The sequence below is a fragment of the Zerene cesonia genome, chromosome 12 (assembly GCF_012273895.1).
Source record: "Zerene cesonia ecotype Mississippi chromosome 12, Zerene_cesonia_1.1, whole genome shotgun sequence".
NCBI classification, from domain to species: Eukaryota; Metazoa; Arthropoda; class Insecta; order Lepidoptera; family Pieridae; genus Zerene; species Zerene cesonia.
In genome coordinates this window covers 2,717,327-2,727,788 of record NC_052113.1, presented here as the reverse complement: position 1 = coordinate 2,727,788, position 10,462 = coordinate 2,717,327, and positions in this window count along the sequence as shown.

The following is a 10,462-nucleotide window of genomic DNA, read 5'->3' as shown; positions in this document are numbered from 1 at the left end:
CCAATCATCCAGATTGTGGGGATGGTATTTATTTTTCAGCGGGTGGTCCGATGAAACTAAGCGGCTAGTTATAATTTGAACAAATTAAATGCAAAGATACGAAAGTTCTATTCGTAAAGATATAAGGATAGAAGAAGTGATTTGCTTCTTTCTGAAGGTGAATATTATTCTGCCATATCCATATAATATGAGTAGAATATTATAATCGCGAACCCGGCGAGCGAATTTGACCCAAATTATTTGCCAACGTGCAGAATTTCCTTTTCTTTTTCAAAATTAAACCATTCTAATTTTGTTATAATATGAAATACAATATGTTCGATATAGTCTAATGTTTCTGGTTAAACATCGCATTAAAAAATGACGTTTATTTCGTTTACACGCAAACCACGCTAGCTCAGTAATGTGGAACAAAGTTTAATGATTCCATGGCGTGCCTTTAAAAACTTTAAAAGATTCTTCGCCGATAAATAACCAGAAGAAAAACAATTCTATGAATTCTTTATGAAACTTTAGTCGGGAACATTCCAAACAAGCCAATTTGAAGATTTCACTCAATTCATTTTGATGCAACGATATTACATACAACGTTTTTATAATAGAACATTTTCAATAAATACGACTACACTTCATATATTATGTCATATAAGATTTGAGGGACAAAAAGATCTTAGCACTATAATAGTAGTATTTAAAATGATGTATCTTAACCTTTATCTTAATCTTAATGGATTTTGATGAATCGCTCTATAGAGTAAGTATAGAAACTACATTGAAACATATACAATCCTTTTATTGACAAACTTTCCGAACAAATTTAAATAAAAATAACAAACTGGGCAAAAAGTTCAATATGCCATGAAATTAGATCTAGTATCTAACATCAACCACAAAGATAACTTTCATTTACTTGAAATTGAAAATAATTGTGAACGATAATAAATGTGGGAGTCGAGCAAGCTTCGTTACGAATAGGGCCAGCCCGCACCGGGGTAGGTACTATACCCCCACAGAAGATCGGCGTTATACAGTAGCATGTTAATGTATTTCGAGTGCAGGGGCGCCACAGGACCGTATCCTTTTCCTCTTCCTTCCCTTCATTTCTTTATCCCCGTTGTCACTCGTTTTCTTATTCTTTCATACCGACGTAGGTATACTACACCCCAACAAACGATTGGCGTGAAATAGTAGAATATGTATCAGAGGAGTACGGTACCTGGAGACACGTATCCTTTTCCTTACTCTCCTCAGCTGTCAATCCTTCCCTTATTTCTTATCCCTGAAAAACAGGCAACCCATTTCAAAAGCACTATAATTGCAAATGGACGGTGGTGATCTTTTACTATCAGGCGAACCACCATAACGAAAAAATAGATTTTATAGAATTTTATTTAAAACTCTATGAAAAATTTTCTATTCCTATAAAACTCAAGTAATAACAAAAGAAATGATATTAAAAAGCAGAATATTTAACGTTCATACACACAGCTTTAAGCATACAGTTTCAATGTTAGTCTAGAGAAATATGATCACATATAAGTCAGGCGGACGCTCCTTTAGAAGTTAGACAGGCGGGACATATGAAATGCAGCGTTTAAATAAAAACCTCTTTGAGCTCGACATTCGTGTTTAATGTTATATAGAAACACAAGAAACTTGCAACTATTTAATTAAATTTTAATGTACCTTTAGAATCGTGTTTAAAGATACTAGTCGGTTTAAGTGTATGCTAAATATTAAAGAGGTTTTCTTAGTCTCTGCTCGGTCGTTAATATCTGTTGGTGGATTAAATGCTTAAAATTTTTGAAATTATAAAGTCGCTTGACTGTTTAATTACACCGTGGATGTTTTAATGTTATTTAACTAGAACGGGGAAGTTATGAATCGGTATTTCTCAGTGGGTGCAATGCTCTGGCTGGATTAAGCTTACAACGTCTAATCTGAAGAGCACATTAGAAAACTTATGTAATGCTGTTTAACTTTTTTTATTAATTTATTTTATTTCAAATGAAGAACAAATATTTTAATTTGAAGAATTCATCTATATATATCTGCATGTCTCTAGAATTAAAAATCTCATCCGCAACTAAATTTTTAAATTATTTTTATACAATAAATCATATAAAAATAAAACCCTCGATACACTAACAATTAAAAGCGTACATTACCTATACTAAAGAAGACTGGTTTCGCCCGCGTAGTAAGTGGAAATTCCCATTGGAATGAAATGTTCCAAAGCGGTTAAAAGTAGCCTCTATCACTGTGTACCTTCCCAACCGTCTTCTAACACATAAACCATATACGAAATCGCTTCATTGTAACATGAAGGAAAGACAAACCAACACACTTTCACTTAGAAATTGAAAACTTTTTAACGGATTTTAAACGCGATTTATTCATTATATTATTAACCCGACGTTTCGAACACTTTACAGCGAGCGTGGTCACGGGGAGACTGAGATGTTATATGTCTAGAAGGTCATACCAAAAATTGTTGTTTGTGAACTACCTCCACCTATTTCTCCGCAGTTGGTTTGTGGAGTATTTTTCTGGATGTTGGCAGTATTGGCTAATAGTGTCTTCTGGTCTTTTGGTATGTCTGACATGGTTAAAAAGTTTTTAATTTCTAAATGTATTATTAAATAATTCTATAATACTCGAGTGAAATCAAACACAACAAAATACTCCACTTTCACTTTTTAAATATTAGTAAGGATTTATGTGTATTATTTTTGTTTTTTTGCTTATTTGAACGCGCTAATCTCAGGGACTACTGTTCCGTTTTGGAAAATTCTTTCAGTTTTAGATAGCCCATTTATTGAGGAAGGCTTTAGGCTATGTATGTACCACGGGCGAAGCGAGGGCGGACCGCTGGTTATCTACTAATATTGACGGATGACTACTCGTAAAAACCATTATGACTACCTAATGCGGCATTATATATTTATCGGGAATAGTTTACGTAAAAAAAAGAACGACCCTCACTCTGCTCGCGATTACAACAAAGGCATGAAAAATGGTTCTAAGTTAGGCATAAAAAGGATACGGCATTTTTATCTTGAAAAGATTTCTGCGTGAAGCATTCGCATTGAAATTGTTTTTTGGGGTAAACAGAACATCACATACGATGCAAAGTATTTTTATATTTAAATTCTATAGCTTTGTCGTTTAAGCTTCATAAATATGAATGCACCTGCATTTATAGGGAAGAAAGGTCTGGATTTATTTGCAACGTATGTATACGATGTAATATTATTTAAATTTTCTCGGTATGAATCAGTTTGCTGCTGTGGCAATGTATTTTTAATATTAAAATGTAAGAAAACAAGATAACATAATATGTAAAATATTGAACAGAATTATATAATAGAAAACTACTTGCCAATGCATATTTTTTTACATTTGTACGAATAATATAAAAACAAAGCGTTTATATAAGTCCATTAAATTAAATTTAGTTTGAAGTTTCAATACTATGTATGCCTATTAATGATTAACAGAAATTTCGCTAGTTTTTTTTTTGTAAAATAAAGGTCATATTATAAGAACGTAAATGTTTTCTTCTAAACTAAAGATTCCCGAACGTAGTTTACGTCGCGTGTTGCCATAGCGTGTCACTGTATTAAAAGTCATTACAAAATATCCCAATAATAAGGCAGCCTTAGCTTCCGCTACACGAAAAGAGAATTAATAATGGGCCAAGTTTGCGGTTAATTCACTTCGCCGGCTGCGCATAATGTTCAAATTTTTGATGCCTCCAGATTTAAATACTGGTTGTAGAAAATTGTTCAATTATTTTCCAACATTAATGTGAAAATATATGTTGTAATAATAGTGTGTAAACTCTTTGGTATTGTACATGTCACTGGCTTCATACAATATGACAAGAAACATGCGTTGCAAATTTAAAATTTAATATGTAGTTTAAATTTAGAATGTTTTTGTTTTAAAAATAGTCAATCACTACATAATAACACAATACTATCAATGTGAACTGTGAGTATTATAAGTGAAATTCAACTAAACAAATTTGTGTATCATAAACAAACCTGCAAAGAAAAGATCACCCTCACTCTATATAGTGAATTCTATATCAAGGATCCCCTCCCTTTAATTGATTAAATCAGAGAACTTCTATTTCTTTACAAAAGCGTGGGTTGATTCATCAATGTGTCTATTAACTTCGGCAAATTCCATGTTAGGAGTTCTCAGGGGACTCATTCTTTCATTTGCGTTCTGAAATAAGCTAAAAAGCGTCTCGCTAATGTAAATGTATTACTTGTAGGAATTGAGGAAAATTGTCGGCTTTTAATTAAGATTAATGTTAAATGTTGCACTAATTCCATGACTCATTATAACCAAAGTAACTAGGATAATAGTAGAAAAAAAAACATATTTTAACTGTACAAGGTACAGTACAGTTAAAATTTAACCCAATTTAGAGTAACAGTTAAATGTGTACATGATTAAAGAATGGTGTGGATTGAAGGAATTTAAAATTGACACGGTTTGAACAAAATATATGCAACATTAACCACAGCTAACCAGACCATAATAAGGATCTAAATTACTGCGAAATGTAAAACGGTTTGAGCTGAATTTAATTAATTTGCGTATTGTGTCATATCGATTAAATTTGCAGAGTGAATTTAATTTCGTAAATGCATAATTCGTTTCATTTGATTTCCGAATTGAGTTTTTAATGACACACGTATTGTAATGAATTTCGTGACAATTATTTATACCGTTAATTGTAGACTTATGAAATCACTTTTCTGTTATCAATATTCAATAGTCTTAATTAATGTCATGCACTGAGTTGAGTGGAGACAAATAAATTTGGAGTTTTGTACCTAGAGCACATAAATCAGCTCAGTATGGCTAATGACAAATACATGAATCTTGTTACAATAAAAGTAACTAAGGGAAGTGGGTCTGCATTATTGAACACTCTACGAAACGAAATTCTGTCTATATATGTATAGGTATATTTTTGTATATATATATATATATATATATATATATATATATATATATATATTTATTTATATATATTTTTTGTAAAATTTTATAGAATTGATTCACAAATTACTACTACTACGACATTACTAATTAAACATATTCGTTATTGAAACTTTTTCAATTTCAAAACAACTAAAATAAATACGATACGTCCTTCTTTATTGTAGTTTGTTGTGAAAACTTCGCACACTACTTTATATCGCTAAACTTTGAATTACGTATAACATAAAATTTATTTATAGATATTATTACGTAGTAGCTACTAGCTTCAATCAGATATAAGTTGTGAGTTAGCTTCAGCCAAGTCGTGCATTACAAAAATTGCGTTAGTGCAATTTTCTTTATGTGAAATTTGGACAGGATTTATCCCGACGTCGCACGGTGTATTTTTGGGTGTCTTGGAAAGGTTTATTTTATGAGTATTACAATCTAGTGAGAAGATTGAAGCTGTATTTTCAGTTCACATAGTGTTAGAACGTTTTGTTAGCAGTTCAGAAGGTAATTCATATATAAGTAATAAAATGTTTTTCATATATTCATATTTGAAAGTAAAAAAATGTTTTTCTCTTAATGTTGTTAATCTTTGATAATTTGGGAATAATCATTATCGGTACCTAATTAATTTAACCACAGATAACATTCGAGTAAATTTTCAGTGTTACTTAGAAACAGAACGAAATTTCTGTTTAACTAGTTTATAGACAACTAAACTAACCTAATTCAGTCTGTTACTTTTAATAAAAATATCCCTCATAAAATTCTAAATCAATGCTATAACAATAGCATTCTTTCTAAAGTTAGTAATATTTTCCATCGTAAAGTAAACTAAAAATACATAACATTTAAATAATAAATTGGAAAGAAAGTTATTTAAATGCAAAATAAAATAAAAAGTTACGCCTGCATTACAGACCCATAAAATGTTCGGGCTATAAACTCAACTTCAAAACAGTCTATTCAAACTTTAACATTACAGTCAGCAGAAAAGTCGACACTTTGCTTTTTATTACATCCAAATACAAATATTCGTGAAGAAACGAGAGTCTTACAGAAAAAAGGTATTAATCGAGTGTCTCTAACCATAGATAAAACCTACGTATAATTCAATTATGCACACATCTACAGGATATCGAATAGATTCAAACGTGAATGCTGATTTTTATAAATCACTAATTCAGGGTTGCTGCCATCGTAAATTACGCGGGAGGAAATGAGCTCGGCGCGCCGGAAAGAGGGAAAAAATGCTAATAAAATTGTACCTCTCCGTTAATCTTAACCCTCGCCTTGACGCCGGTTGAGTTCAGATTTCAGACGCCTAGGTAACCAGGAAATTAACATTTCCTTTCATTGTCATTTTCATATTTGAAAAATTGTAACCTTTCAATGCTAGGGAGACTAACGATTCAGTTTGAGATGATGAATTTGCAATTTAAAATGCGCTATCAAGACTTGTGTCGTACACGACTTTAGAAATAAATAATGAAGATGAGGGAAACTCATTTCAACAGAATATTATGAACGGTTTTTAGAGGTTTACGAGGTTCTCGCACAGTAAGTATATTTACAGTTAATGTATCAAATTACGCGATTATAACATTACAAACAGATTTATTTTAGTGTCTATATATGCAATTAATAAACACATTTATTTTATTATGGTCTTAACTTTATATACAGAATAGATGCAAACATGTTATCCCATATTATCAAAATAACAAAAGCATGTCCTCCCATAAAACAATCACTGGTATAAGATTCTAAATTACTGCATTTTTGACGATGCCGATTATGTTTAATACTATACAATACCTATTTCTTACTAGTCTCAAGTGATATGATCAAAAAAAATGTTTAAACATGATTTAAAGGTATTATAAATAACAATTCCCTTTCTTCCGACAAACACATCATGACAGCTATCACTATTTCTTGAAACCCCAAATGACTACAACAGCTTTTAGCAGCTGCTCGTCCAACATTCTTGCTACTTAACTGAATGACATAAGGCCAGCACCGTAAGACTTAATCTCATTTTAAAGCAACTTTTTCAAGTGCACTAAGCCACCGTAGTCGCGTTCGTTTCCGACGATGACTCTGAATTTCCAGTTTAATTAAATGGAAACAAGAGAATGGTGGGTCGCTCGTCACTCTGTTCCGATGGTTAGTTTTTATGCCATCCCGCTGTCGCGTATTCTGATATTTTTAAAAGCCTGTTCATTCCGAGGTGGATTTATAGCTGACTTCTCTTCCGCTTTTTCAAAATCTATTACGGCATGTACGAGTTATTTTTGAGCGTCAATAGAATATGTTACATACAAATTTGAAGGATGATATACTGTACTGTCATTTAAAATCAGAGCAAACGCTCAGTATAGTTGACACATTGCATCGGGCAAGTTCAAAACTGAATTAACTTTGATGAAATTGTCAGAATCAAGCTTACTTAGTCGAATATGTATAAAAATAAACATAATATTAATATTTTCTTTTATTTGAATCTGTGCAATAACAGAATTTTAAATCGTTTTCAATCATACGGTATATATTATTAATAATTAAGAAAGGAAAAACAAAAACAAAGAGCTTCAAATATTTAAAGATATCAGGAAACCTATTGGTACATACTGCTTGCTTATTTTCAAATGTTTTTTTTTTTCAGTATTTCTTCACTTCACATCGACAATATATTTCTACTATCAACTGCCGAAAAATAACATATAAAATACAACAAAAGCGGAGTAGTTGCTCAAAACAGCACCAACAACAGACCACATGGCATACACGGATTACCACTAAACGATTCCTCCAACGGTCGGCTTGTCAAAGAAAATTCAGCGTGAAATCTGACCACAGTACAGGTTAGTCCAACCGTCGCTGTGTCAATTAGCTAGGAGCGGGCACGACAGCAGGTGTCAAGTGGTAATTAACTGCGAGATTCTCCTGATTTGTGAGAAATGTTCATTGGAACTTGCTAATGGTTTTTATACAATGTTGCTTTAGCAGATTGCGTAGTTCGTACAGAAGTGGAGAGCTCGGAATTTTATGAGTCATATTAAGCTACTTTTTTTTAAATTTTAAAACGTTCAAAACTGAATGAAGTCTTCAATGCTTTATAAGCTTTAACACTCATACCAATATCTTCCTTGAATGTGTGTATCATTTGTTATAATTATCGATTAGAAGATAATATAATAAATTCCGAATTCCGAATATTCTAGTGTAATAAAGGTCAATGCTCTAAGTTGCATTCAGAGATCAACTTTCAAAACACATATTAAAATTGAATACGGTAAATTTAGCTTAATTGAGCACAGCAATAAGATCCATTTTAGCACATTATTTATCAATAAAATATAGAAACAGGCCAGTTTTTGCCAAAATAGTACTCTAAGTTACGGAAATAGCGGCGTCGCGTCGTAGATATTGATTTACTTATGAATAGCTTCGCAGTCTTGTTCAACCAGAATAGCAATCTTAATGTTTACTATAGAACGTAATTTATTATGAAACAGTTTTATAATTAAGCATTACCTTAACTTAAATAATACTATACCAAATCAATTAACCATTATCAAAATTATAGGTCGTCATTTAAAGTTGATTTGTTTCATTCTCAATGCGCAAGTAAACGGGCAAAGATATAACTTTTTAATTTTTTATTTACCTAATCGTCGGTTTATTCTTATTTTATTATCATTATCTAACGGAGTATCAGTGTGAACGACTAAGATGTACGTTTATATAATTTGTTTCTTTTACATTTTTCGGGCTATTTAATTGTAAAAGTTTATTTTTACACCGAAAAAGCAATACATCAATTGAACAATTGAGCCAAAAACAAGCACAGATTTGCTTTTAAAAAGTGATTAAATTTTGCATATTTACTATATTATATATAATTAATACTATAGTAGATAACAATTTTTATATAAATACTCTTAATATATCTATAAAATCCTCAAAGATGAAACAACTAACAATACAACTTACATCTGTGTAGAAAACTACCGAACAGGGCATTTAATGTATTAATATAACATGAACATGATTTAAACACGGTCATATTTCATCGGCTTAAAGTTTGAAAGTCAATTCAAAATATGGATTTAAATTTGAGCTATTCTCACGAATTGGACTTCGTAGTTGTCCGCAAATTGTAATGAGTTTTTAATACCGGTTTAAGCTTATTGCAATACAAGTCTTAATCTGCCGACCTACTCGTGGAGTTAAATGTATGTTTACTAAGCTTTATTGGCTATTGACTTTACTAGAAGCTGGTTTTTATTTGCATCAGGGCGCAGGAACGTTTAAATAAACCGCTTAGGTTTGTTTAATAAAAACATCGGATATTTCACCGACTGTGAGTAAATAAGTTTAGAACTCTTGTTTTTTTGATATGACCGATATTACACTTTTAGTCGAATAACGTTAAATTTGATTGTGGATAAAATACAATTTTATTGATTTGTACAAATTGGAATCATTATGTATGGCTTGCAGTGGACCATACGGGCTTCTTTACGCTATTTTTAGCTACTTCTTAAATGATACGAAAACAAAGTCGAATGATGAAGTTAGTTTCAAATACATGTTATTCACAAAAACAACAATGAGTGTATATTAATCAATATAAGAGTTATATACAATGCAATTTCACACATTCATAGAAGACCACACAAAAGAGGATTTGCCATCTAACTCGGACCTGCACGTCACTAATGCATCTCATCCATTCGTAAATACATTTAGCCGCACAAAGCCAAATGCACTAACTAATTGTAACTCGCAATGTCCCTAATGTGTTAGCTGATTGAACTTAGTAAAGGGGCCACAGAAATCAGTCCCAACTTGTCTCAAGAGCGGTCGCAAAGCAATCAACTTTGCTAGTTCACTTCCTACTGCTGGCCAGTTGCTGAATTGACTTACGGAGTTTATTTTGTACATATGTATCATATTTTAACTCAATTAACACTTAAATACCCTACTAATGTTATAAATGTCTGCCTTTTTGGATGTAATTTAGTAGATTGTCAGTTTTAGAACCAAAAAGGTATAATTATTATTTATTTTGATAGCTAGAAAGCTAGTCTATTATTAGTCACATCTGCTGAATAGTTGTGTTAAAATCTTTAGAATATGTCTAGTATATCATATTAATATTTAATTGATGAATTGAAATTCTAGTACATCTACTGTAAAAGCCAATAACACTCCATTGGGTTCAAAGGTACTATGCCTTCAGGGAATTAGTATAACAGCGACTTGGTTTTTCACGTTGGACTACTCATTACTGCACCCGCAAGTCACCAGGTCTCATATGCATCCCACTTTAAATAGTTTTAGCCCCCGTGTTAAAGGCTAGACTATAATATACCTAGTCTTGCCATAAATATTGTAATAAAGAAAAAAGAAAATTGTTAACTGCAAATAACATTTATTA